This window comes from Octopus sinensis, linkage group LG5, assembly GCF_006345805.1.
Source record: "Octopus sinensis linkage group LG5, ASM634580v1, whole genome shotgun sequence".
Taxonomy (NCBI): Eukaryota; Metazoa; Mollusca; class Cephalopoda; order Octopoda; family Octopodidae; genus Octopus; species Octopus sinensis.
Window position 1 is genome coordinate 56,650,083 of NC_043001.1, and position 27,415 is coordinate 56,677,497.

A 27,415-nucleotide genomic window follows, 5' to 3' on the forward strand; every position below is an offset into this window, starting at 1 on the left:
AACTAATTTCTAATCTGTATATTGACTGTTTTGAAATGTGGAAAACTTTTGTTAGATTTGTCTGCAGGCCTACAGAATGCTTTAATGCGATGCATTCTGGGTGACACGATGCAGTCGCCATATCCACATTGGCACATTCGGAAAATCCAGTTAGTTCCTGTCAGACAGTTGGGAATATCTGAGAAGAACTACGAGGCTTTTGCACACCCACATCTATCTACGAGCTTCTCACAATCCAAGCATGTGTCCATGATGGCGTTTCCACCATCATAGGTACTCTAGCAATGATGAGCGACTCATTCCGAAGAAAAATTTCATGCGTCTGAATAAATCCCACTCTCTCGTCCTTGACCGTGTACCCTTTTCGTCACCTTTCACTTCCAGGACTACAGCTTTGTACGAAAAAAGATGGTCCCCGTCGTGAGATCCAGACAAAACAGCATCTCTTGCTCCCAATTATGGAGTTGGAGATAAATAGATCTCGTATCCACCGAAAAGGGTCTAAAAAGCTTTTGAATTGAAAATTCTTGTCTCACTGATGTCTGCTACACCTGCATTTAGTATCAGGAAGCCATTGAGTAGGTATCTCAGTTTCGAAGGTTACACTAGGCTATGTAAATTTACAGCGCCTATTCTGAGTAAGGCAACGGTTGACAGAATGAGGAACGTGAAAAAGGACCACGTACCGTATTCCTATAGAGGTACAGGTTTCAACACTCCGGCTAATTACGTGTGTTTCTACAAGCAGTCCCCTATAAAGTATATTATTGATATTCACTTTGTTATCTAATACTCTGTTGGGAGTATTTGCTGATTTTTTTTATAGCGCTCTCTACGTTTTGAGATATTCAAATAATTTTTATGTGTTGGTGTGTTATGAAACTATTCTGAGTTATGTCTCTGTGTTGATGTATGTATTCCATTAACTCTCTGGTGTTTGTATTTATGGCAGTATAATTTATACTGTTTCTGAGCGATTTTCCTTCTTTTGTGTGTATAATGGTTTTGCTGGTATTTGTGATGATGCACGTCTCTGTGGTGTTGGTGATTGTAATGTTGGAGACAGTGATAGTGATTGTAGCTGGTAGTACTGATATTGTTGGAGATGGTATCGTTGTTGGAAGATGTTTCTTCTGTTCCTTTGTATCTCCCAGCTTGTTCAGTTGGTGTGTTGTCTCTCTTTTCCGTTTTATTTTTCTTGTATGTTACCTTTTGCTATATGATTTCTTCTCCGTCACCTTCGCCACTTGAAATATCTGGGTTTGGTGTTTCCTTTAGTGTCTTCACGGTTGGTGCCGTTTTTACTGCTGCTGCTGTTGCCATCGACGCTGCTATTGGTGTTGCTGCCATTGCTAATTCGTGGCAGGTGATTTGAGTGTTTAGTTGCTGTCGTTGTTGCTGTTGTGGTTGCACTCTGCTGCTAGTTTTGTTGCTGTTTGTGCTTTTGCTGTTTTCGTGATGATGTCGGTAGAAGCAGTATTCTTTCTTCTCTCCACCTTTGCTGTAAACAGGACGCTTATGGAATGTTTGTATCACCATACAAGTGAAATCTTATCTCTCTGCTCTCAATGGCTACGTACAGTTTTGTGCAGCCTGACAGACTGATCAGATCCGAGATAGGTTCCATACTCTCTTAATTTGTTTGGATCAATAGATCCATCCTTTGGCCTGATCTATTTTATTTCTGCATCCTCTGGATCTGCAGAATATTGTGTTTCGGATCACTTTCGGATCACATTCAGAACATGTATTCTTATACTCTACAGTCGAGTTAGGACGGTATGTGAAACAATTTAATTTAGTGCTTCCATTACACATCTTCTATCAGGTATATATACTCCCGTACATTCTGGCGCCCCATATGAGGATGAGGTTCTTTACAATTTGCTGTTGTGTTATTTGTTTTTTCCCAGCTTTTTCTTCCTATCTTTTTATAAGTTGCAGTTTTCAGATTTATTTCTTGTCGGATGGATTCTGGAATGACTAATTCTCCGTTTCGGTCAAACCTGGTAAAGAGATATTAGCATTTCATTTTTATTTCGTGAAACGTTTATTTAATTATCATCCAAGTCCAGAGCGTTTGCGAACCTGATAACTTCAAATTTGATAATCGTGGTGTCTTGATTTTTATTTTTATTCACCCTAATAATGGTGGTGCTGGTGGATGTCGAGTTTTCAGGGTTGTTGAAACGAAAATTGGTTTTATTTTTTATGTATTTTTTGTTCATTTTTGTCGTTATTTTAATGTATTCTTTTTACTATAGTTGTTTCGGTCGGCCCTATTGTGGGCAATATTGCTAGTATCAGTGTTTTATCTAACATGGCTTTTCAGTTGTCTTTTTTCAAACGGTGTTGCTGTTGCTATTTTTACATTCCCAGTCGAAAGATTGTTGCTAGAGATGGATATTGGGTATTGGAACAGCTAACAGTACGCCGAGTATGCCATGCCATATAGTTTTAATTTCCATATATGCAACTTCATCAGGAAAACAACTCGAAATTCTTTATGAAGGGGCAAAAACTTCATCTAGCCCAAGAAAATGCTTAATAATAGAATGGTACTACAGATATAAAAAAATTCTTCCTCCAAAACAACACTATTTAGCGACAATATATGAGCACCAAAACGATGTCTTCCTTTAACGATTGCATTGACAATGATAAATATAAAAAAGTTTTCGTACATTATCAGCAGTCTTCAAGGTAGGGGCGAGTTGATTGTATTCAGTTCAGAAACTGGAACAGAACTCTATCCTTCCACAAGCTCAAAAAGGTTGTAAAAGGAATTCTTATGGATGCAAAGATCAATTACTCATCAATAAAATGATTGTAGAGAATTGCCGGAGCAAAAAGAACCTGAGTAGTGCATGAATAGACTACAGGAAAGCGTTTGATAGTGTCCCACATAGTTGGCTTCTCAGGGCCCGTGAGATATGCAAGATCTCTTCCGTCGTCTCCTAATTCTTACAAGGTAGTATGGCCAAGTAGAATACATGTCCCCTTCTAAACTATAGTAATGGGATGAGCCAATTTAACAACATCAAACGACGCATCTTTCAAAGTGCATCCCTCTCCCCATTACTCTTTTGCATGGCACTGATCCCACTCTCAAACGAACTTAATAACACCGGGTATGGGTTCAAAGTGAATAATGTTATAGTAAATCATCTGTTTTATGTGGATGATCTGAAGCTGTTTGCTAGAAATGACGAATAGCTATTAACGACTGTTAAAGAGATCAGCAATGACATCGGGATGGATTTTGACCTTCATAGGTGTGCTAGAGTACATACAGACAGGCAAATAAATGCTAACGGACCAAAAAGACATAAGACCAAAAACAAGATATGGTAGTGCTTACTGAAAGAAACGTCACAGTAAAGGAAAATGAAGATTTCTTGAAAACTAAAGGGTGTTACCATAGTTCATTGGAAGTGAACAGCTGACACCGTAGTACATCTTCAGTGTTAGAAGCTGCGCAAAGACAATAAAATAATAATAATAATGATGATGATGATGATGATGATGATGATGATGATAATAATAATAATAATAATAATAATAATAATAATAATAATAATAATAATAATGATAATGATAATAATAATAATAATAATAATAATAATAATAATAATAATAATAATAATAATAATAATAATAATAATAATAATAATGACAGCAATGTTAGATGCCCTGATGCAGTATCAGGCACTGGCTCTCATGGCTTCTGATCTTAACTAATTTGAAGTGCTAACATGCACATTGTTTTGTCTTGGTATGAAAGATGGGCTACAGCAAATATTCTGCTCAATACCACAGATTTGTTTGTTAGTTGTTTGACTTTAACCAGTTGAGCATGTTCCTTGGTGAGAATGTTATAAATAGAAGCCTGTATTGATATGCTTTACTCCTTTTTCTGAAACGGACAAAGATCGAGCTACAGAACTTGGATAGAACAGTTAGAAAGCTATTCACAATGCACAACGCTGTCCACCCTAAAACCAATACCCACAGACTCTACCTACTAAGAAAGGAATGTGGCGGAGGATTACTCTAGATTGTATACTATGTTTAGTTCTACTGTATTTTCAGCGTTCATTAATTCCTTTCCTCCATCCATTATTTTCTTGTAAAGCAGTTCACATCTAATTGGGGAACATGTTTCTATGTATAGCCAGCTGTTTCCTCGTCTACCAGTCGATATTCTTCAATTTTCTTTGCTCGATACGTTATTAGTGATTCTGACATCAAGTTGATTGCTTGTGTGGTATTTCTGGTATTCACTTTTGGTTTCAAAGGCTTCTTAATTCTAAGAAAATACTCTTTACTGATGACTTTCTTCATTTCAATACTTTTGATTTTGTCACTTTCCAGTATTCCGAGATGCTTATATGCCGTTTCTACACTTAAAGATTTTATATTCTCACCATCAGGTACATCCATTCAAGCACATTTTACGATTGATTTTTTTCCCTGCTTCATCTCCATCATAGCTCATTTCTCGATACTGCATGTCATCCAAATGTCACTACTAAATAGCCTTCCTGTTCACACCAAAGAATCCAGTCGATTCTTGTCTTTGCCATAAAGCTTTAAAATGTGTATGAAAAAGCGATAATTTGCGTTCCCCAATTCTAGTTTAGTGAATATCCTTCTTTAGCTTTGTTTAGAATAATTGATAAAGGGTCAGTGCTATTACAAACAAAGCGAATGGAAAATACCTCTTTGACTTAGAAATTGAATAATATAGAGGGAGAGTGACTCAGAATTATAAGAACTGACAGATGAAAGTCACATGATAAACGAAAGTTGTTCAGAGAATCTGGAGAATGTAACTATCGTAGCTAACCAGGAATATGCTACTCTCACAGATGAAGCAAAGTAATTTGATGTGGACAACCTTTCATGATAATCAACTAGAATCCCTTGAGAAACTGAGATAGAAGCTGATAGAGCTAGAGGAGTTAGAGTCACTGAATTTGAGGACTTGAAGGAGGCGTACTAAGGTTAGAAAAAACCCCCCATCAAAAGTCAACATTGTGATTGATGAGATTATCTGTAAAAGCATTAAAGATATCAAAGCATTGATATTATTGGGCTCCATGTTGATGCTGACACTTTGCGAATTTTGAGGGGGTAAAGTCAAAAGAAGGACGAGCAAGTACCGTGATAGAAAAGGTAGTTTCTAATGAAGATTAGCTGCATTATTTAAGGAACGGTGTAAGTGAGCTGAACCAATGGAAACTGGGTAAAGTAAAGAAAGAAAAACACAGAGATAGAATAGAAGAAATGGGATTTGGATAACGACAGAAGAGCACACAAAGGAAAGAAGTCACTAAAATTAGAGAGGGCTAAGGAAGACAAATTGAGTATAAGCAAAATCACCACCATTATTATTATTATAATTATTATTATTATTATTATTATTATTATTATTATTATTATTATTATTATTATTGAGAGAGAGAGAGGGAGAGAGAGAGAGCAGTGAATGCCATCAAAGAGACACTGGAGTAAAATATACAAAGCCCAATATTCCCATCTGATAAGGGTACACCAGGCACATGCACAACAGCCATATGTGCGCGACATGGTGAGCTCATAACATGATAAACAATGCATGACCTTGCAGCTGTAGCCCAGTTAGAATCTTCCTCAGATCGAGCAGTCCATCCCACTCAAAAGGTCCCTGAATAAGGGTTGTTTAAGGATGTTGAACTAAACACCCATGTTTCCTGAGGTGAATTATCCAAACGTCAAATAATTCCTCTCAACACTTGGCTATGATGCTCCCACACTAATTCTGCTCGTGATCAGAGATGCACATATCGTCAGCCACTAAGGCACATGCTCAACTGGTTAAGGTCAAACAACTGAGAAGCAGATCTGTGTTTAGAGCAGAATACTTGCTGTAGCCCGTAGTTGTTGTTGGTGTTGATGTTGTTGTTGTTATTATTATGAAGGTAGCGAGTTGGCAGAATCATTAGTTCACCAGACGAAATGCTTAGCAGTATTTTGTCCATCTTTACCTTCTCCACTGAAGTCAATGATATAATCGACTATCCTCCTCCCCACAAATTTCAGACGAGATGCAGTTATATCCAAAATCCAGCAGATGTACCCATGTGGAAACTTTAGTTTCCAGAACATAGAAAATTTTTTGCCATGTTACATAGATTCTAGTGGCGAAGACAAAGCATTTCCTGGGCTACATCTTAAAGAATGCTGCTTTGTTTAAGTCTAATTTAATGTAGGTAAGGCCAATTCTTTTTCAGAAATACTGAAACTGTTATCTTTATAGATCTACTTCATAAAGCTGTGAGTTATTCTAACTTTAATGCAATTTTTTAATCACCGCATATATTGCACTTCCAATATTTGGATGTGTGGATTTACCTTCGAGAATTCAAATTGCCATACTTTATAAAATACCTTTTCCATGTGTGATTTATTTCTGATACTCTCTCGTTTCGACTAATTTTTCAAATTATATTAATAATTAAAGTATTTTTTAGAAAGAAGATATTACGTTAATTAATTGTTGCAGATGTTCTATTAAACCGAATATGTCTTTATTACAAAAACTCCTGGGTTATTCGTAGCTGATTTTCAAATCCGACTCTCTCTGTTTTTCAGTTTGTTTCTCTCTCCCTCTCCTCTCCCTCTCGCACTTTCTCAGTCTGTCTGTCTCTCTCTCCACTCTCTCTCTCTCTCTCTCTCTCTCACACACACACACACAAGCACACACACACACACACACAAGCACACACACACACAAAAACGCAAATAATGGATACAGATGAGTCAAGAGAAGACTATTTGAGACTTTTATCAACAATGATTGGAATGAAGGATCCTCGTATACTGGATAAACTTGTGAACAATTTTTAAAAAAAACGCGAGTAAGTAGGAGACAATAGGATCATAGCACGACATCAAGTCCTAGAACATATCGTTTGTCAACCCTACACCTAAAACTAATCGAGCACATAAACTTAGGAAAGAAATTCAGAAAAACAAAACTAAAAGATTTAAAGGAGAAGAAAAAGAAATAGACTTTAAATCATTAATAAGTAGATCAAACGGACAGCAGCCATTGTTTCCAAACCGAAACTGCACTTAAAGACAAAATTAGTGCAGTATTATATCATGTGAGATGAAACGTTTCGTAGTACTTGTGAAGGGTTTGTAAAATGCTGGCGTCAGAATATCGAAAAGAGATAAATATCTACATTTTACTGGCACACAAAAAAATAAATATTTTTGGTCAATAAATAGCGTGGAAATAAAAAGTACTTTCTACGCAGCCATCTACTTCGATGCTCCCTGATACCGCGAACCTACTAGCAACTATCCGATTTGTTGTTGCTGCTGCTGTTGTTTTATTTTTGACGTTGGTTTCGCTGCTGTCTTTTGTTGTTGCTGCTGCTGCTTTTGTTGTTCCTCCAATTGCTGTTGCCGCTGTTGCTGCTAATGCAGTTGTTGCTTGAATAGGTGCATGGTTAGAGCGTTGCACACAAAATCGAGAGATTGTGGTTTTGATTCCCAAACCGATAGTGTGTTGTGTTCTTGAGCAAAAGACTTCATTTCACGTTGCTCCAGTCCCCTCAGCTGTATATGGGTAATCACGTGGATTAGTGTACAAGGTTGTGATAGTGACTCAGGAAAACCATCCGAATGAGGTCTCGCGAGTCACATTTTGTATCCAGCGATCGAAAGGGTGAATAGTGCAAGCTACTGTAAATCCTGGACTGTTTGGGATTGGTTGTTCAACAACATCGAAGGATGAAAGAAGGCTGTTGCTTGTGTTGGTGCTCTGGTTGTTAAAATCGTTGCATTTACTGTTACTACGTCGCCCTTACAATTGTTGCTATCGTTGCTGTATTTCCTGATGGTGGTCTTTTGGACGCACTGCTTCAAACTACGACCCTGGGTGAATAAGGTTAGTAGTGTAATGAATAATATATTCTGCTATCTCTATTCTTTCTCTAGTAGTAGACGTTAGTGATTCCATAATCTCTACAGTGTAAGAAAAAGCATGAGAACAAATAAAATATTAGAAAACTTCTGTCCTTTTGGGCATTGTAATGCAGTCCCTCTTCTCACCTCCAGTGTAGTGGAGGTTTTATTGAAAATTCTAATAAACATTCATAAAAAGATACACACCACAGAAAGACAGTATGGACTAAACAGAAAAGGAGAAAACATGTGGAATAGAGACGTTGAAGTCGTTACAAAATGTATGATGAATGATTTCATGCAAAATACACTAAAATAAGAATAGTAAGAATAAAGCTTAAGTAAAGAACGTGTAAAAAACTTCATTTCCTTCTCTTTATTTTGCCAATTAACCACACGCATGTGTGTGACTAATTGGCAAAAAAAAAAAAGAAGAGAAAAATGACCATCCCCGAATATATCAATATAGTAAACAAATTGTTTTCAGCAAAATTACTAAACCTTCGGAAGCCGCTACGACGTACGCCCACTAAAAATAATCTTTTCTACTATAGGCACAAGGGCTGACATTTTAGGAAAGTGGCTAGTCGATTGCATCGACCTCAGTGCGTCAGTGCGTAACTGGTACTTAATTTATCGACCCAAAAAGGATGAAAGCAGAGTCGACAACGGTGGAATTTGATAATAATCCTTTCTATACAAAGCGCCAGAGTTAAAGCTTGGGTTAGCATTTTAGATCAATCTCAGTACTCGATTGGTTCATCATTTTATCGATTACGTTGGAATGAAAGCTGAGATGATGTCAGCTGGATTTTGATTTTAAGTATTTTTGAGTTTGCATAAATGTATCGTGATTGTGTCTTGTCAATTATAAAGCAATGCAAAATATTCTAAGATGTATTTTATTTAGTGACAATATGCTTGTTTAAGATGAACCGTCTTTAAAGCAAAATATTAAGTTCTTGTCTAAGAGGCAAAGGTAACTGTTTTTACCTCGTGCATAAGGTTTGAAATGCGATGTATTTTAAGCTATTTTGGTTCGTGATGTTATTTTTCAAAGATCATATGTATATTAACAAACTTGTACCCAAATATCTTGCCAAATATCTGAAAGAAAATTGATACTGATTAAATCATTTAAATATATTTCCATTTAACCCAATATAATTTTTCGAAACTTGAATATTTGCTCTAAATTCTTTTGTATCATATTCTATCGATTTCAAATGTCATGAATTATTTAATTAACGATTTATAGTGCTAAAACAATTGTATAAGCGGTATGTAATAGACATTTAATGCTTTTACTGTGATGTTTGCCGTGTCTATTGCAAAATTACGTGTGAAGTTGAAGCTAAATTTAGTATTATTTGTATTATAATTTTATATTTATGATTCCTCGGGAAGTGTTTACTTAAACCATAAAATTAATGTTTAGCAATATGTGTACATACATTGAAATTGAATGAGGTAGTGAGCCAAATGGTTTTTCGTTTTCCATTTCCGTGTGTGAAAACTGATATTATTTATATAACCAATTTTATCTTAGAACCCACTTAATTTGCTGCTTCATTGTAATGATGTGCTACTTTGTTGTAGGAAGCTCTGTCAACCGAATTACTAGTTAGTCGGTTATAAAAGTTTTCCACTAAATTATTAGTTATAGTAGGTCGGTGATTTGAATATATAGTCCTGTACTGTAGCGTTACATTTGATTTCATGTGGGCATTTACTTCTTTTTAGATCCAAGAGTAGCTTTCGAAAATTAGCCTAAAACAACTGCTTTTTAAAAGAAATTTTTTACGTGGAGATTTTCGATGTCTCAAATATTTTGTGAATCTACCCAATTGTTGAACATTCTTATTTTGTACATCATCCCGAAATTCATTCGTATTTAGTACATCATTCCGAAATACACTGCATTTTAAATATAGTAATTGAATTTATTGCTCAACAAAATAAACTATAACGGCTGTATTTCCAAAGATTCTAGTGTACACATCGAAAGAATAAACATTATTTTTCTTTGCCCATAAAATGTAGAAGTTGAGATCGTCATCGAATCACCGACGGAAATATAATGTGCTGAAATCTAATATTCTTTGGAGCAAAATCTAGGCTAAATATCGAAAAATTCGACAATGTTGGAATCAGAAATTTTATATAATTTCTGTTGCTTAAATTTTTGAACCAGTAAATGATAAATGTACTGCTATTCCATGGTATCACCTTATTTTATTCATACAAGGAAAATATCTGAGTAGTTTTTATCTCAGTATATAACGGCCACTTTTGTTTGTGTTCCTGAACCAGCAAGCATCTTAAGGGGTTAAGGATAATTTAGACGAGATTCAGCTCCTATTACTTATGGTTGAAACAACCACGTGATAACCTTTCGTCGGTTGGTTTCGAATCCGTACAGACCGGAATGAAAGAAATGTTACACCAAATATTATGAACAAAATACTGAAATGTGCCTAATAAATATGACACTGAGTCGTTCACGTTGCATGAGAAGGATGGAGATTTTGGAGAACGCCGTGTCGGGCATGAATACTTGGATATGAAATGTTAACAACCTAATGCACCACAGTGTACTAGCAGAAGACAAATGGGCTATGGACTGAGAGAGTGACTGAACATCAGAGAAAAGTAAGCTGATATGGACATGAAATTTTGATGAAAGATAAGTTCTTCGAAGAAATAAGTACCATGGTAACGGAAAAGAGAGAGGAAATAATAACGTGCAGCGCTTCATGCAATAGATGGCAAAAAACGTCTGATGAGGAAAAGCAATGCCGTCTATAGAAAGTAAAAGTGACGACGTTAATCATGATTTACCTGCAAGCTATTTTCAATAAATTTTAAAAAATTGCAAACTTTTCAGTAAATATCTTAATAGACAACCTGGTAACGCGAACGTCGGTTCATATTGTAATGTATAGTTATGTCCTGTGTATTTCATTGTTTGAAAGCTTGCAGATATTTCAGAGGACACTATATAAGGATAGATAGGCACTTCAAAATATCTCCTCTTCCCAACACACACACACAAGTAATAGTTGATATATGAAATATAGCAGCAATTAATGCTGACAGCTTTTGACCGGGTCTAATGTTTGATGGACTGTCTCTTAACATGCTTGCTACTTCAGCAAATTCTAATTTCACTGACAAACTACCATCCGGTTTCAACAAGTGAATGCAAGTTCAGACATCATTCAACCTTATAATTGCAGTAATTCATGCGTTATTATAGACTTGTTGACAAAATAATGATTATACCACGTAATATAGATGGATAGCCATCATCAGACAAAGGACTAAATACCTGTCTTGTTTTGCATATATTCCTACAGACACATATTTACATACATAAAAACATATAAACATACATATGTGCGTGTGTGAGTGAGTATGTGGGAGTGTGTGTATGTATGTCTACGTGTACGTGGCATGTGTATACATAGAGATCATGGGTATAAATATATATATATATATATATATACCTCTGTGTGTTCTCATAGACACAGACACACGCGCGCACACACACACGTACACATACACTCACTTATATATATATATATATATATGAAAATCTAGCTATCGTATACAAGTAGATACATACAAACTTACATAGCTTATAAATATACATTGAGAGATAGACACAAATGCTTTTTTATAAACACAAATCACTCTTCCATATGTAGTTATCTACATATCTATATAAATACATACATACATTCATTCATTCATTCATATATGCATACATAGGCACACACACACATCTGTCTCTCACGTATGTATGCATGTACATATACACATATACATGATTGTGTTCATATGTATTATATATGAATACATGAATACATACGACATACACACAATAAAGTAAAAATTCAAAGAATATATATTTATACAGGCACTCTCACTATTATACACACTCATTCACACTCAGACACACACAAGCACATCACACACACACGCGCATAATACATACATTCATATATACATACATGTATGTATGTATATGTACATATCTATGTATATATATGTATCTCCATCAGTGTACATATATGCGTACACACACACATATATATATATATATATACATACACATACATGCATACATACATACATACATACATACATACATACATACATACATACATACATACATACATACATACATACATACATACATACATACATACATATATATATATACATACACTGCTGCAGATGGAGATACCCACGCATACATACTGTTAAATAAATAAAATGGCCACGCAAATAGCACACAGAAGTGACATTAAATTATATGAATGTCAAACAGATTGTATCCTGTCTGGAAATCTAAATTCTCTAAATCTATATTATGTTTCAAGATATTTAGTTATCTGACAGCATACAAGTCTGGAACGGCACAACTGGTGTATGTTTCCAGGAAGAAATTGATCTAAAGTTACTCAGAGAAACATTGTGTATGTTCTATGAGAAAGAAGTGGGATTTGCCACAATGTTGAGTTTTAGAGATGTGTCCTTACCAATGAAGAACTAAAGAGCGTAGCATTTGAAATAATGATTCGCTGTACTTATACGAGAGAAAACGATTACGATGGAGGTGTATACCAACTGAAGTAGTCACGGTAGAAAACTGGTATCGAAATGATTTAATTGTGCAAGTGTATATGTTACATAAACTAACCCTATGCTTATAGATTAAATCAGCAATGTATATATATATATATTACTAATACTACTAATATAAGGATAATATTAAAAAAAAAAATTTTATCACTCGCCAGCATATTAAAATATCTTTTAAGATGTAAATTATACAATTATAAATACTTATATATAAGGGCAAAAGAAAAATATTTTTATGTTAATATGCTGAAAAATAGACTTTAGATCGTTTAACCACATACAATATAACACTTCCATCGTAATATATTGTATTTTGTATGTGGTTAGACGATCTAAAGTCTATTTTTCAACATATTGGCATAGAAAATGTTTTTCTGTTACTCTTATTTATAATTAATTATATATATATGTGTCTACGTGTGTGTATTATATAAATATATAAATATACACATATGGATATATGTATATATCATTATTCAATTTATTTCAAGATAACTTGCCAATAGGGAAAGAACCGGTTTCTAACCTACATCCAAGGTTCCTTCAGTAGAATTTCAAATCAACAACAGAGTATTTTTGTTTGTATGTATGTATGTATGTATGTATGTATGTATGTATGTATGTATGTATGTATGTATGTATGTATGTATGTATGTATTTATTTATGTATGTATGTATGTATGTATGTATGTATGTATGTATGTATGTATGCATGTATGTATGTATGAAAGTATGTGCAGATTTGATTGCTTTATGTACGTATTCTCATGCATATACTTGCATATCTAGACATGCTCATACATATTTAAATTATAAACATCTGGCAAGTTTTACAGATGTTTACAGTTCCAGTGATGGATTGGATCTGTAGTCTTGGAATTAACTTTCTCGTTTCTGGTTTTGAGAAGCCTAATTTCTCAAAATTGGTATTTAGGCAGTGTGTTACATATCCCAGGGCCCCAATAATTACAGGTATAAACCTGAACTTGTAATCTGGATAGAGTAACTGCAGATTTCTCAATAGTTCGGCATAGGCGTTCTCTTTTTCACTGGTCTTCAGCTTTATGTTAACACCCACTGGGCTGCTAATTTCCACAACTGTGGGATAAAGAAGTTTCTTTTCTTTATCCCAAATCATTAAATCAGGCCGTGCTGACATTTTATTGAGGTCTTCCCTGGTACATTCCACCAGTATCCCTTTTCAGTATGAGTGGCTATGGCTTCTTATCTCTTTGTCCTCAAGATTATCCTCCCGACGGGTTTCATTATAGTGTCCTATATGTATGTATGTGTGTATCTATCTATCTATCTATCTATCTATCTATCTATCTATCTATCTATCTATCTATCTATCTATCTATCTATCTATCTATCTATCTATCTATCTATCTGTACATATATTATTATTATTATTATTATTATTATTATTATTATTATTATTATTATTATTATTATTATTATTATTATTAGCGACGGAAGCAGTATTGAGATCAAAACGTGATCTTCATATCCAACTTAACACCAAATGCTACGTTATTAGCATATCCTCGAGATATCCTCGGATTTAGGCACTTGGTTCATAACACTACACACATAAATCTGAAACAACCACAAGATAATCTCCCGTCGGTTGGTTTTGAATCCGTATAGAACGGAATGAAAGAAATGTTACACCAAATATTATGAACAAAATGCTGAAATGTGCCTAATAAATACGATCCTGAGTCTTTCACACTGCATGAGATAGACGGAAAATCGGCTGTCATGGGCACCGAAATTCACATGTTATTTCTTTCTACTGGAAGTCATCAGCGGGAGGCTTTCGGTCACCGCATGCCACTTAAATCTCGCTGCTACGATATAGAGAACATCAGCATCTTTTCAGACGCTTATGCCGCAGAAAGCTACCTGAGGGTCAATCAATTGAAGGCAAATTCCATTATGATTTATCGATTGTGTGAAATATCGTGTCAGGAAACAGCATTGTTGTAAATTTAGGAGGTTTACTTTGCATGGAGCCATCTTGGTTGAAAAAGTTTGGAATGAGAGTTTTCAAAAAATTAGATGTGATCTTTCATCAAGAGTCAAAACGGCCCTGTATATATCCTGTAGGAGGGAAATTTTGCAGGCTGCGCAAAACATGAAGGCAGCATTATGGATATTAATCATGGTTGGGGTTGCATTTTTAGTCAAAGACTATTCAGATGATAAATGCAAATGTTATGTTTTCGTCATTGTGTATATATATTTCGGGTTATTGGAATTGATTGTAAGAGAGATATGAATGGAAACATGCAAAACAATTGGTCACCTGCCTAGACATCTCTAAGTTGGTCCAGTAGTGAAATGCACTTTCGGTTAGAGCTGGCTAGCATATATACAATGCTAACATATATCAAATAAAATGCAATATTTCATTCAATCAAGTTTGCCAACATTTTCTCCTGTTGAACAGTTTCTGCTTTCGTAACCACATAAATAATAGTATAGTGATCATTCCTTATCATTGAAGAGTTAACATGCGATTGTATATTTTATAATTATCTAGCAATTTAAAGTAAATGTATTTTAGCCCTCAGGGTAACTGCTCTGTAGGAAAACCACATTACTCTGTCTGCTCTAATTTGTCGAACTAATACTACTTTTAATTCCCAGCTAGTTGGTAAGTGATAATAAAAGAATCCTGCAGTAAATTCAACACGAACCAATCAAATTTTCTTTCTGCTGTCACATTCTACTGTCTTTAAAGTTTGATATCTATCACTGTATTGAATACTATAACATTATCCACATGTTGCCTGAAACAATAGACGAGATTGGACTTAGCTGAAATTGATTTCATCCTATATCTGTTTAATAATTATGCTGACATGCAATAATGCTAACAGCAGCAAAAACTTGATCCAATGAAATACAAATTAAAAAAAAATAACATTTCTCACATGCTAGAACTGAAATACTAATGTAAAAGCACACAAAATAAAAAGAAAGGATAATGAAAGAATATATGTACGATAATGGTGATTTCTACCCCAGTTCTAGATGGGTTCAATATTTTATCAACCTTAGAAGAATGAAAAGCAATTTTGACACTGGAGTGATTTGAAATCACGAATTACAACGATACCGCATTGTATTTTTCCAGCAACATCTACATTAGATAGGCCTATGTTAACCCTTGAAAACATGGAAGTGACCTCAACTATCATTTTTGTGTCGGAGCCATATTTTGATATATAAAAAAATTATTTAATTTAAATCAATGGTGCTGTAAATTAATACTATATGCTGATCTTAATCCAAGGTTTACTGGTAAAAATTTTTTTCCTGTGTCCCTGTCATTCGTATGTCTTATTTTGTAAAAATAATAAGTTCGCATCTACAAATATTTCTCGAGTTTTCCTTCGTGTTTGAGAACTTCTACAGTCTTCTAGATGTTTTTTCCCTATATTCTTTTATTCTTCTTTTATTCTTTTACTTGTTTCAGTCATTTGACTGAGGCCATGCTGGAGCACCGCTTTTAATCGAATAAATCAACCCCAGAACTTATTCTTTTTAAGCCTAGGACGTAAACACACCAACATCGGTTGTGAAGCGATGGTGTGGGGGAACAAACAAACACACACACATATATATATATGATGGGCTTCTTTCAGTTTCCGTCTACCAAATTCACTCACAAGGCTTTGATCGGCCGAGGCTATAGTTGAAGACACTTTCCCAAAGTGCCACGTAGTGGGACTGAACTTGGAAACATGTGGTTAGGAAGCAAGCTTCTTACCGCACAGTCATGCCTGCACCTATACGGAATGTTTTTAATATTATTTTGTGATTCTGGCATTGAAAAATAGGAATTTTCTTGAAGCGTTGAACATGATCCAACCCACCTGGGATGAAATAATTATACAAAAAGGGGTTGACAAAAGGAGTTGACTCATTTGGTCAGCTGATTAGATACTATTTGGTGCAGTGTGTCACACGAAGATGGCCAATGGTAGTGTTTTTCAATTTGATTAATACAGCAGCATATATAATGAAAAAAACACCTACAATTCAAACAGAAGAACAAACTCCTATCAAGTCGCGAATTTTTTAAAATGCTGGCTGAAGAACTCGTTGGTGATGAAGAGCCTGAAGAAATATTTTCAGTATCCAAAAGAGAGAAAATAGGTGACTCATGAAGATTTTGCAGGATTTTTCCTTGGGGTAAGTAGAAGAAAAAAGGGTAGAATTTAGCGGTCAAAAATGTTTGCATGTGAAAGCTACAGTGAAGAAGTAGTTTTGTGATTGAACTGTGTAAATGAATTTTTTAATGTTTTGTATATATTTTTCAATGAAAATCTGATTGGGCTAGTATGGTCACCTTAATGTGCTTATGTAACCCATTTTTTCATATTTTTAGGGTTAATATGGATGGTGAGTTGCAGGAGAGGTACAGAGGATTAGATTAACCCTAAAACTTGACAGATATTTTTTAGTGACCCTAAGGAGGATGAAAGATGGATAAACTCCGGTGGGATTCGAACTCACAATGTAAATAGAAACTCCAATATTATAGAAGGTATTCAATCCAACTCTACCGATTCTTCCTATTCGTCGTTATATGATCCAACAAGGTCTACATGTTAATATGACCTGATATAGAAATAGCAAGTAAGACTTCCTTAATTTGCAACCGACTAAAAATGGAATTGTGAATTGGATTGTGTCGTCCTATATATCCTATTCTTCAACCCTTTTACTGGTCTCAGACTTTGGACTGCGGCCATGCAAGGCCATAGCCTTCAAGGATTTTATGAGCCATTTATAATTTTTGTATACAACTAATTTTATCAACTCGAAATTTTAAGTTACACGAACTTAAAAGATACAACATGAAAAATGGCAATGATATAAGCAGATATATGTGTGTGTGTATGTGTGTGTATGTGTGTGTGTGTGTGTGCGTGTGGGTGCATTAATAAGCATACACACATACAACAGTTTGCATATACAGTTTGCATCACTCAAATTTCACTCATAAAACATTAGCTAACCCTTGGCTATTGTAGACGACACTTGCTCCAAGGTCCACTGAGTAGCGTTGAACCTGGATCCAATTTCTTATGAAAGGAAATTCTTAATCATATAACCATGCTCATAACTTTGTCTAAAAAATGAGAGAATCTCTTTAAACGTAGGTCTCGAATAGGGCTGATGTAGGGTAATTATTTTATATTATATTGATAGAACTATCAACTGTATTGAAGCAATCTGGAAAGAATACAATGTTAAATACAATATTTGCGTTTTGCATTCTTGGGGATATGAGGTTGTCCAAATAATCATCGCATAACATTTTTGTATAATTGAAAGGGAGTAAAGTTAGGAATCAGCTGCTACTTCAGAAAAGTAAAAAAAGATAAACTAAATAGGAAAAAAGAAAAGAAACTGCGGACAGTAAGCAGTTGAGTTTTTCTCTCTAGAATTTAGCTTAATTTGCAAAGCAACATCTCATATGGTACAAAATCCAGTTCTTTTAACTGCAGACAAAACATTTTTATCATGAGAAATTCAATGTATAACTTCAATCATGTGAATACACGTTCGGGATATAAAAATATATGCCATAAAACAAAACAAAAATGTTGTAAAAAAGCACAGTGGAGTTGAAATAGTAATGATAAAAGAGTTTTAATAACAACAAGGACAACTACAATAACCGAAAGCAATTAATGAACACATTTATTTGCATATAGATGTTAAGATTTCCCCTAAGCAACACACTTCAAGTAAAGGTTACATTAAAAGCAATCTTTGAACTTTGATGAGGAACAGTTGGTAGGAGTCTAGAAGTAGCAAGAAGGAGAGGGAATAAAGATGGAAGCGAACAAATGAAAAAACAGCAGCAACAACAACAAAAATGAACAGCCAGTTATCTTTTTTATTGCTATTCTCTTAGGTTCCATTTGTCAGAAGAGGGCAGCACGGCTGTAATAATAGCAGCATCAGCAGCGAGTAGTAGTAGTAGTAGTAGTAGTAGTAGTGATGGTGGTGGCGGCGGCGGCGGTGGTTGTAGCACTGGTCGGACAGGGCCAGGATAACAATAGAACTGATTGGAAGTGTATGTAGAAAGAAGGAAGAGATTGATTGAAATTAATTTTTATGGTAAGCCTTAAAATCAGAGGAGGCTTAATATGGAAATTACAGTACAGTTATAATTAGGTGTCCTTTGTGAAGGGGAAAACGGTTTTGGGCTATGAGTTGCAGATAAGATTTCAATTTGAACTAATCCTTACAGATTTGTTCAAATCACCAACTGATCCCCCTAATTTCTTTCTGTAGATTCATGCAATTTTATACAGTATTTTTTAAATATCTATATACATTTTTATTTTTGCACAGACAAGTTTTTACTTTTATTGTTTCGATTGTATGACGAGAATTTCTTTCTTTCTTGTTTTGGTATATTTTAATCAGTCTTCCATTCTGCAGACAAATCACGGAATGAACATGTTCAGCCATTCAACAGAATTGAAACCATTATCATATTTTATAATGTTTATAAATATTCATGTTTGCCCTTTCTGCATCATTATTATTATTATATTATTATTATTATTATTATTATTATTATTATTATTATTATTATTATTATTATTATTATTATTATTAATTATTATTATTATTATTATTATTATTATTATTATCATTATTATTATTATTATCATTATCATTATTATTATTATTATTATTATTATCATTATTATTATTATTATTATTATTATTATTATTACATTATCATTATCATTATCATTATCATTATTATTATCATCATTATTATTATTATTGCAAGATGGCCGTACGTTAGCACCCCGGCTAAAACGCTTAACTGCATTTCGTCTGTCTCTATGTTCTGAGCTGAAATTCCACGGAGGTAGGCTTTGTCATTCATTCTTTCGGGATCGATAAAATAAGTACCAGACAAGTACTGGGTCGATCTAATCGACTAGTCCCTCCCACTATATTTCAGGTCTTGTGCCTATATCAGAAATAAATTCTTCTTCTTCTTCTTCTTCTTCTTCTTCTTCTTCTTCTTCTTCTTCTTCTTCTCATCATTGTAATCATCGTCGTTGCCATCATCATCATCATCATCATCATCATCATCATCATTATTTTCTTTATGAAACTGTGTATTGAAACAAATATTATTATATTCCGGGACGATCATTTTTTTTTTTTGCCAAGTAAACACGCACTATATACTGTCGATAAATCTTTAGTCACGCATCTGGTACCTCTTCAGCTACCCTTTCCATCCTCGTGCATTCTCTTTCTCCGCTTAGTCTATTCTGTCCTTCAGGAGCAGGAGGATATCCGAGGACGGAATTTTCTTAATTTTCTTACCACTAATTGATATGGTCGAAAAACAAAGCACAAACAACAACAACAACAACAACAACAACAACAACAACAGCAACTGAAGCAACAACAGCAACAGCAGCAATGACGAGCAGGATAAATTTAGAAGTGACAGAATCAAGACTATCCCCATCCTGATTGCTTGTAGATAGAGAATTATGTAGGTCACCAGAGCGCGAAAGCATAGATTATTTACAATTGAAAGTGTTCGGCTGGCTATACAGACCAAAAACGTGTGATCTGTGCGGTCGACCTAGGCAGACTTCATAGGCAGCAATCCAGTTACTGGAACCTTAAAGCCTCTTTCTCAATGCATCAAGCTTAAAAAGATTGGAATAGCAAATTAGTGAAGCAGAAGTTGATGGGGAGAATTGTCAAAAACCGTTGATAAGTTGTTTCTTCCGACACTTTACGTTCTGAGTTTAGTTTCTGCTGTAGTCAGCTTTACCTTTCCTCGATCTGGGGTCAATAAAAATAGTACCATATATGTACTGGGCTAGATAGTATCCACTAATCCCATTCCCTCAAAATTGCAAGCCGTATGTTTATATAAGAAATAACTGAATACACCGTAAACAATAAGTTTGTGGGATCACTCAACTAGTTAAATTTGTAGCGAAATCTCACAAAAATCACACTATAATAACTTGAAAAACAAAATAGTCATACATATTGAATGCCTTTGGTTATAGTTTTTTCGATCTACGTGGTAATCTGGAAGTAAATAGTAGCAGTAGCAACAGCCATTTTCCATTTTACCGAGAGCAAAAGCATGAAATACGTCAGACCATCACATTTAACATCAATAAAAATACCCCCCCACACACTGAATACAAATATATTAGAAATTATTCATAATAACTCTATAATATTCTCAGTAAATACAAGACGAGTTAAATATTGCAAATCAATATTATAAGCACACTAAATCTTCTCAGAGGAATAAAGTTTGGTAAGAAAAAAAGCAGGAACAATTTTAGTTTATAAACAATGTTAAATCTATCATTAACCATGTTATCTTCACATAATATTACTGAGAACACAAAAACAGTAATCTACGAGACATTACAGGTTTCGTAGGCAAAAAGAAACGACAAAACATTTACACGCCACCCGGCTAGAAAAAATTTAATCAAACTGAAAAACCATCTGGAAATGTAAAGATTAAATCTTTGATGCAGTAGCAAGCCTTAACCTCAACTGTCACACTTCTTACCATTTCAAATGTAAATCGTTCCACAAGTATGTACAAGACCCCTGAATGCTTTAACAACGAAAACAGAAGTAAAATATTTCTCTGATCCAGGGCAGACCAGCACAAACTTTGACACACGCGAATGTAGTTCCTGCATCTATAAATTATTTCGTTTTTGAAGCGTGTGCAGAAATGCACATCACCAGTAGCAAATGGATAAAAAAGCAATTAGCATATTCCAACTTGGTACCAGTAGGCACCCTTGTTATGACCAAAACTACTGAGTACATGCGCAGACAAACAATCTGCACTGTAAAGGCAACTCATATAGATGGCAATGCAACACCACTTATAATAAACCACTGAATTGTTAACGTCTTAGCTTCCGTACATTCATTAATTCCCTTTTCAAGAACTACTACATTCGGACAGTTCTCTTTCTTTTAGCATCTTGTTTCCAAACTAAGTTATGGTATCAACATTTTTGGCATAAAGCTTTGGTCTCAGACTTCAATTTGCTTGAGATCTTATATCATAATTACTCGGTCAGACAAAAAAGAAGCAGGAACATGCTCTGTAATTCGAAACTGTAATAACTGTGGACATGATCCATTTCGGTTCGGTGGAGCTGAGAAAAAAAATTAAAAATTAAAAAAAAATTTGATGTTAGTGTTATCGTTGCTGATGTTGTCATTGTTGTCGTTATTGTTGTTGTTTAGTCCTAGTTCAGCCCATACTGAGCAAAAACTCTACAGTTTGACCCTTTGCAATTATTATCATTCATGTAAGTATACATTTGCACTACATCGTCAAATAGAGTACGTTTTGTAGAATACTTAGTCGCTGTTTCTAGTAGAGTATGCTGCTGGTTCTTATATGACTACCGACTTTATCCCTTGTTGATTTGTCGACATTTCTATTCTCAGAGTAATGAGAATAGATGGAAAACCTGGTGTCACATTGAGTGAAGTATCAAAAATTATGACTTATGGTATTTAGCTATCTACTTTTTACATTCCGAATTCAAATTCCCGAGAGGTCATCTTTGACTTTCATTCTTCCAGGTCAGAGCAAGGCTCAATTATATTGACTACACATTCCCGCAATATCCGTGACTTCTTGCCAAAGCTAGAAATCAATAAATGGACAAGCTAAGAATAACTATTTAGAAAATAAAATATTGCTAACTGACAGAGTTTCCACATTTAAGAGAGGAATAGTCGATCAAATCCACTTGAATATTTCACCGATACTTTATGTTATCGATGCATTCACCAAGATATAAAAGATAAAGTTGACCACGTGTGAATTTGAACTCAGAATGTAAATATCAGCTACTAAGTACCACGTGATATTTTTTTGACGCTAAAAATATTGAAATCTAGTTATTGTTGTTTTGCCTCCGATCGGTGCTAAAAGAGATCAGTATTTCAATCCCTTTTTTTTTAGGCATAATGTATGTAGGAATATCTTGTTCAATGTTTTATTCCGTTTTAGGAAAGCAGAGCATGTTTTAAAGGAGATTTGATTGCTAGTTCTAGTAGGCCGAAAGACCACATAGAAACTCATTCATAGGACTATCATAAAAATATGATAATATCTAATCGTAATTTGAAGTAGTAAATAGGTAGGCTATATCAACTGGTAATTGAATTTATAGAATATTCACGACGAGATACACATTATTATACAACGTTCTCTCAAGATAATTCGTTAAGCGAAAGAGTGCATGTATTTATAATTATTTAGTGAATACATCTCGAGGCACTGAAACCACCGAACTCTCACACAGCTACGTTTCTCGATAGAACTAACAGATAAAAGAATATATTACAAAACACTGAGGTTGATTCTAGATAGTCACTACACTTGCTAGAAATTGCAGCCAAATCACTCTCAAAATACACTTACCCTCATATGCAAGATACATTGAATAATGTTGACCTGCGTTCACATTACTTGCAAAAAATAAATGGAAAAGAAAAATAGAATTTTTATCATTCGGTTTAAATTCCGTTTAAATATGCTGAATGAATTGGAAATGAAGATAAACATCAACAATAACAACACTAATAATACACTAAGCAAAAACCTAAAACCACAACACTCATTGCTAATATAATGAAGCATAGCGTGATAGAGTGAGTACTCATTAGGATTCTAAAATAGATTGAAGTATGGTATTTCTGGTGAATTGGGTTTGTGTATGTTTAAGCGAATCTAACAACGTAAACAACTGTTAAGTAGGTTTATTATTCTCACACATGTTCTCTTACAAGATCTGAAGTTAGAAGCATTGATGCTTCATTAGTTCTACATTTAGTATTTGTGGCTAACACGCTTCATACAGATAAACTGAATATCTTAAAACAGTATATTACTGGTACTTACATTTCCAGCTGTAGAAGATTAAATGTATAAGCCACTTCAAAAAAAACTTGAAATTCTTCCTCCAGTTGTTCAATGGATAGGTGAAATACTCGAACTAAACATGAAATATAAAATAAAAGAAATAAATAACAGAAATAATAGCAGAATGTAACTGATTACTGTATGTCACAAATAATCACTGATGCAGTTAAAACATTCCTCCTCCGGTGAAAACAAAATATATATAATAATCTGGTATTGTACTGTATTAGTCACAGACAGTCTCAGTAACTGAACTGCAGTACATTTCATTAGAGAGCTTATTTCTTCATTATCATTTAAGACTTAACGAGTCCTTCTCAAGTTCTTCTGCATAAAAGATTATCTGTCGACTATTCTAATTCACAATATTGATTAAAGTCTCTTCACTATTTTCATTCCTCCCTGCTCTCTCCTGTCGCAAAAGCATTAGCAAGAGGAATCAGACTTTATCTTTTACCGTTACAGACAATAAGGATTAAGGTTTCTATCGAAGACAACAGCAATAAACGGGTGGATTGAGGGAATTACAGTTTCTCTCATACCCATTTTTTTTTTACGTTACTCTTCTTCATATGTTTATCATCCATTTCTTTTACACTAAATTTATTTTGTTTCCCATTCAGCCCCACTCTATCAACTCTTGATCCCTGTATTCTCATTAACCAGCATTAAACTGTTTTTCTACTCCATCTTTTTCAAATATCCTTTAAGTGAAAGTGAAATAGATTTACTTTTTCTCTCAAATCCCTATTTTCTACGACCAATTCTCCATGTATCTTCTACTTTTCTTTATCACTTTACAAAAACAATCTAAATATCTGTAAAAACTATATACCAAGAGCTATGCTTTATTTAAAATATATTGGGAGAAGAGGGGCATATATTCAGTTTAGTGGGTCTTCAGATATGCACACAAAATCGAGGATTTTGTCATTAAGGCTATTCGTCATAATGTAAGAATTTGTAAAGAAGGAAATAGTTTTTCATAAAAAAAAATTGCTGCCATCAATCATGTTTTGAATGTAAAAAATATCATCAGAATTCACTGCAAGAATAAACATAGAAGACCTTGTGTGAAATAGCACAAAAAGTAAACATGACTGAACAGACCAAATTAAACCAAAACGGCACACAAATGAAATCGTTATCTTCTTATCGCTTTTTTCACTAGGTCACCAAGACCGGTGATGTCGTGAGGGGAGGTAAGAAACTGTGATTCATAGGTTACAATCAGACCAGAGACCTTTTCCGAATATTTGCAACAATGAAGACACTGTTTAAAGGCACCCAAGGACCAAGTTGTTATAAACCGAGTAATATTTTAAAACTCTTAATCTCATGTTATCTGCTTTTCTTTCGTAAATACATTAAAGAGCGCTGGCCGAAGAAATTTACTCACAGTAGACGAGTTAACCAATAACATCTTGACGTATTAGAAATCACCCTATACATTTATAAAAGAAAAGAACGTTGACTGAGGTAGTCTTACAATAACCCTGATGTTTGTGACTAGAAAACATCCCGTTATGTACTGATATGGGGTTAAAAAGTATCTTCACCAGTCGCTCATCGAGAACTACCACAACAGCAGTAACACCAGAAGCAAATATAAGCCAATGACTAAGTGATTATAGAGGGGTTGTTTCCCTTTCAAAATACCAATCCCATCTATTCCCAGTGTGTGTCAACAAAATGGGAAGTTATGATAACTTTTGATAATATAAACGTAGATGGACTATGACTGAATAAGGGAAGACCGTAATATCACAGCTTTCATTATAAGTCACTTCGCAGGACAGAATGAGATCGAACATATCTCGGAGTACTGTTCTTAAGACTACTACGCCTCTGAATTCGGTAGATAGGAAAATATTGCGTGTTTATCAAATCCATATTAAAAAGAAACAATGAATAATAAAACAATGATATTGATGATGATTGATGACTTACTGCTGACGACAACGTTTAAATAATGCGACAGTAGCAAGGACGATGTTGATGATGCTGATGGCAATCTGTCAAAGTGCTACACAACTTTTCATATTCAGTTTCCTGTTGACAGTTATATGAACGTAATTATCAAAACTTATTATTTTTAATCAATATTAACGTAATAGCTAGTTCTTCAATCTGTTTCCTCTTCTCTATCTCAGCTATTCATAAAAACACAGACATATACACACAGACAATTATATCAAAACATATATACGGTTATAGACACACAGTTACCTGCCGTTTGATTAATGGACTGTCTCGTCAATTGTGTTCATTCAAGCTTAGATGGTCACTTCTTTTTCACAATTTATAGCAATTCATAAAGACCGGTCTCGATATCTAAATTAAGCAACCTCAGAATAAGTTGTGTGTGTGAGTGAATGAATGTGTGTTTATATATATATATATATATATAAACATATATATATATACCTGTACATATATATAGATATATATATATATAAACATATATATATATGCATATATATATATATATACATACACATACACACACATACATATATTTTGTATACATAAATTTTATATGTATACGCGTGTATCAGTGTATGTACTGACATATATACACATATATGTGTTTATTTGCGTGTGTACACATACACCTACACACTCATACACGGACACACACACACATATATATTAATGGTGCATTAAATGATACAGAAAATCCTTATAGATTTTTAGCCAGTAAGTTTTGACTTATGTATAGATGGACGTGATCAACGTGCATTTATATAGAATACATTCGTAAGTAGGAAAAGAGGGAGCATCCGTTGCAAGGATTTCATCGGGGAACTCGTCTCCTAGTAACTATCCAATATGAAACTACGTATCAACTTACTACCGTTAAGGGTTTAAAACAAATAGGATAGAACTATTAATATATATGGAGCATTCTCCAAAGCTAGTGTTTTACTTAAATTGCTGGTACTTTAACGGGCTCGAGTAAACTTCCCATAGATATGTTTTCCAGCGGAAGATAATACTAAAACAACACGCTACCGAAGAATAATATATTCATTGAGTGCTATAATGGATGTGCAGTATATGACAATTTGTCTGTCTGATTCATGTAGTTCTTCAGCAATAGTACTCCTATAACAAACGTGTTTGTATACAATAAAAGTGGGGAGGCAGGCACAGACAAAATCCCAAAGCAGGATTGAAATTGGTTCGATTGGTTCATATTTTACTCGATCTTACGAATTATTTCATAAGCCTGGAACTTATTCTTAAGGAAAGAAATCAACACAGAAATTTTTCCAGACAAGTCTTGAATTTTATGGAATCTGTTTCTGTTTTGATATATTTTGGTATAATATATTTGAGAGCTGAACCGGCTGAGGTAAAAGAGTTGTGTCGTCATGTTGCTGTGTGTCTTGAGTTCGATCATTAAAGCGGGCGGATAGCACGGGGACCAAATCTTGGGTGGATTTTAAAATTGATGCCAACATCATGTGTGCAACATTGATGGAATATTTTCCACATCGCACAAATGATGTAGTGCTCACAGCAGCATTGGAAAGAGTAGAGATAGAGTTTTTTTGTCGACCCCAGTAGTTAATGCCTGTCATGCCGTCTATCTTTCTTGTTATTAACCCTTTCAGCGCTTCCACTTTCATAATGCTTTGCTTCGTACGGGGAGACCACAGTTGGCATCAGTACTCAATGTTGGGTCGGGAAAAAGTAGAATTCATATAAGAACACAGATATCATGTTGTATAGACAGCTGGAAACGAAATTTCCTGGGTTCAACAACAGTAACAATCGTCCCTTCCAGGAGAG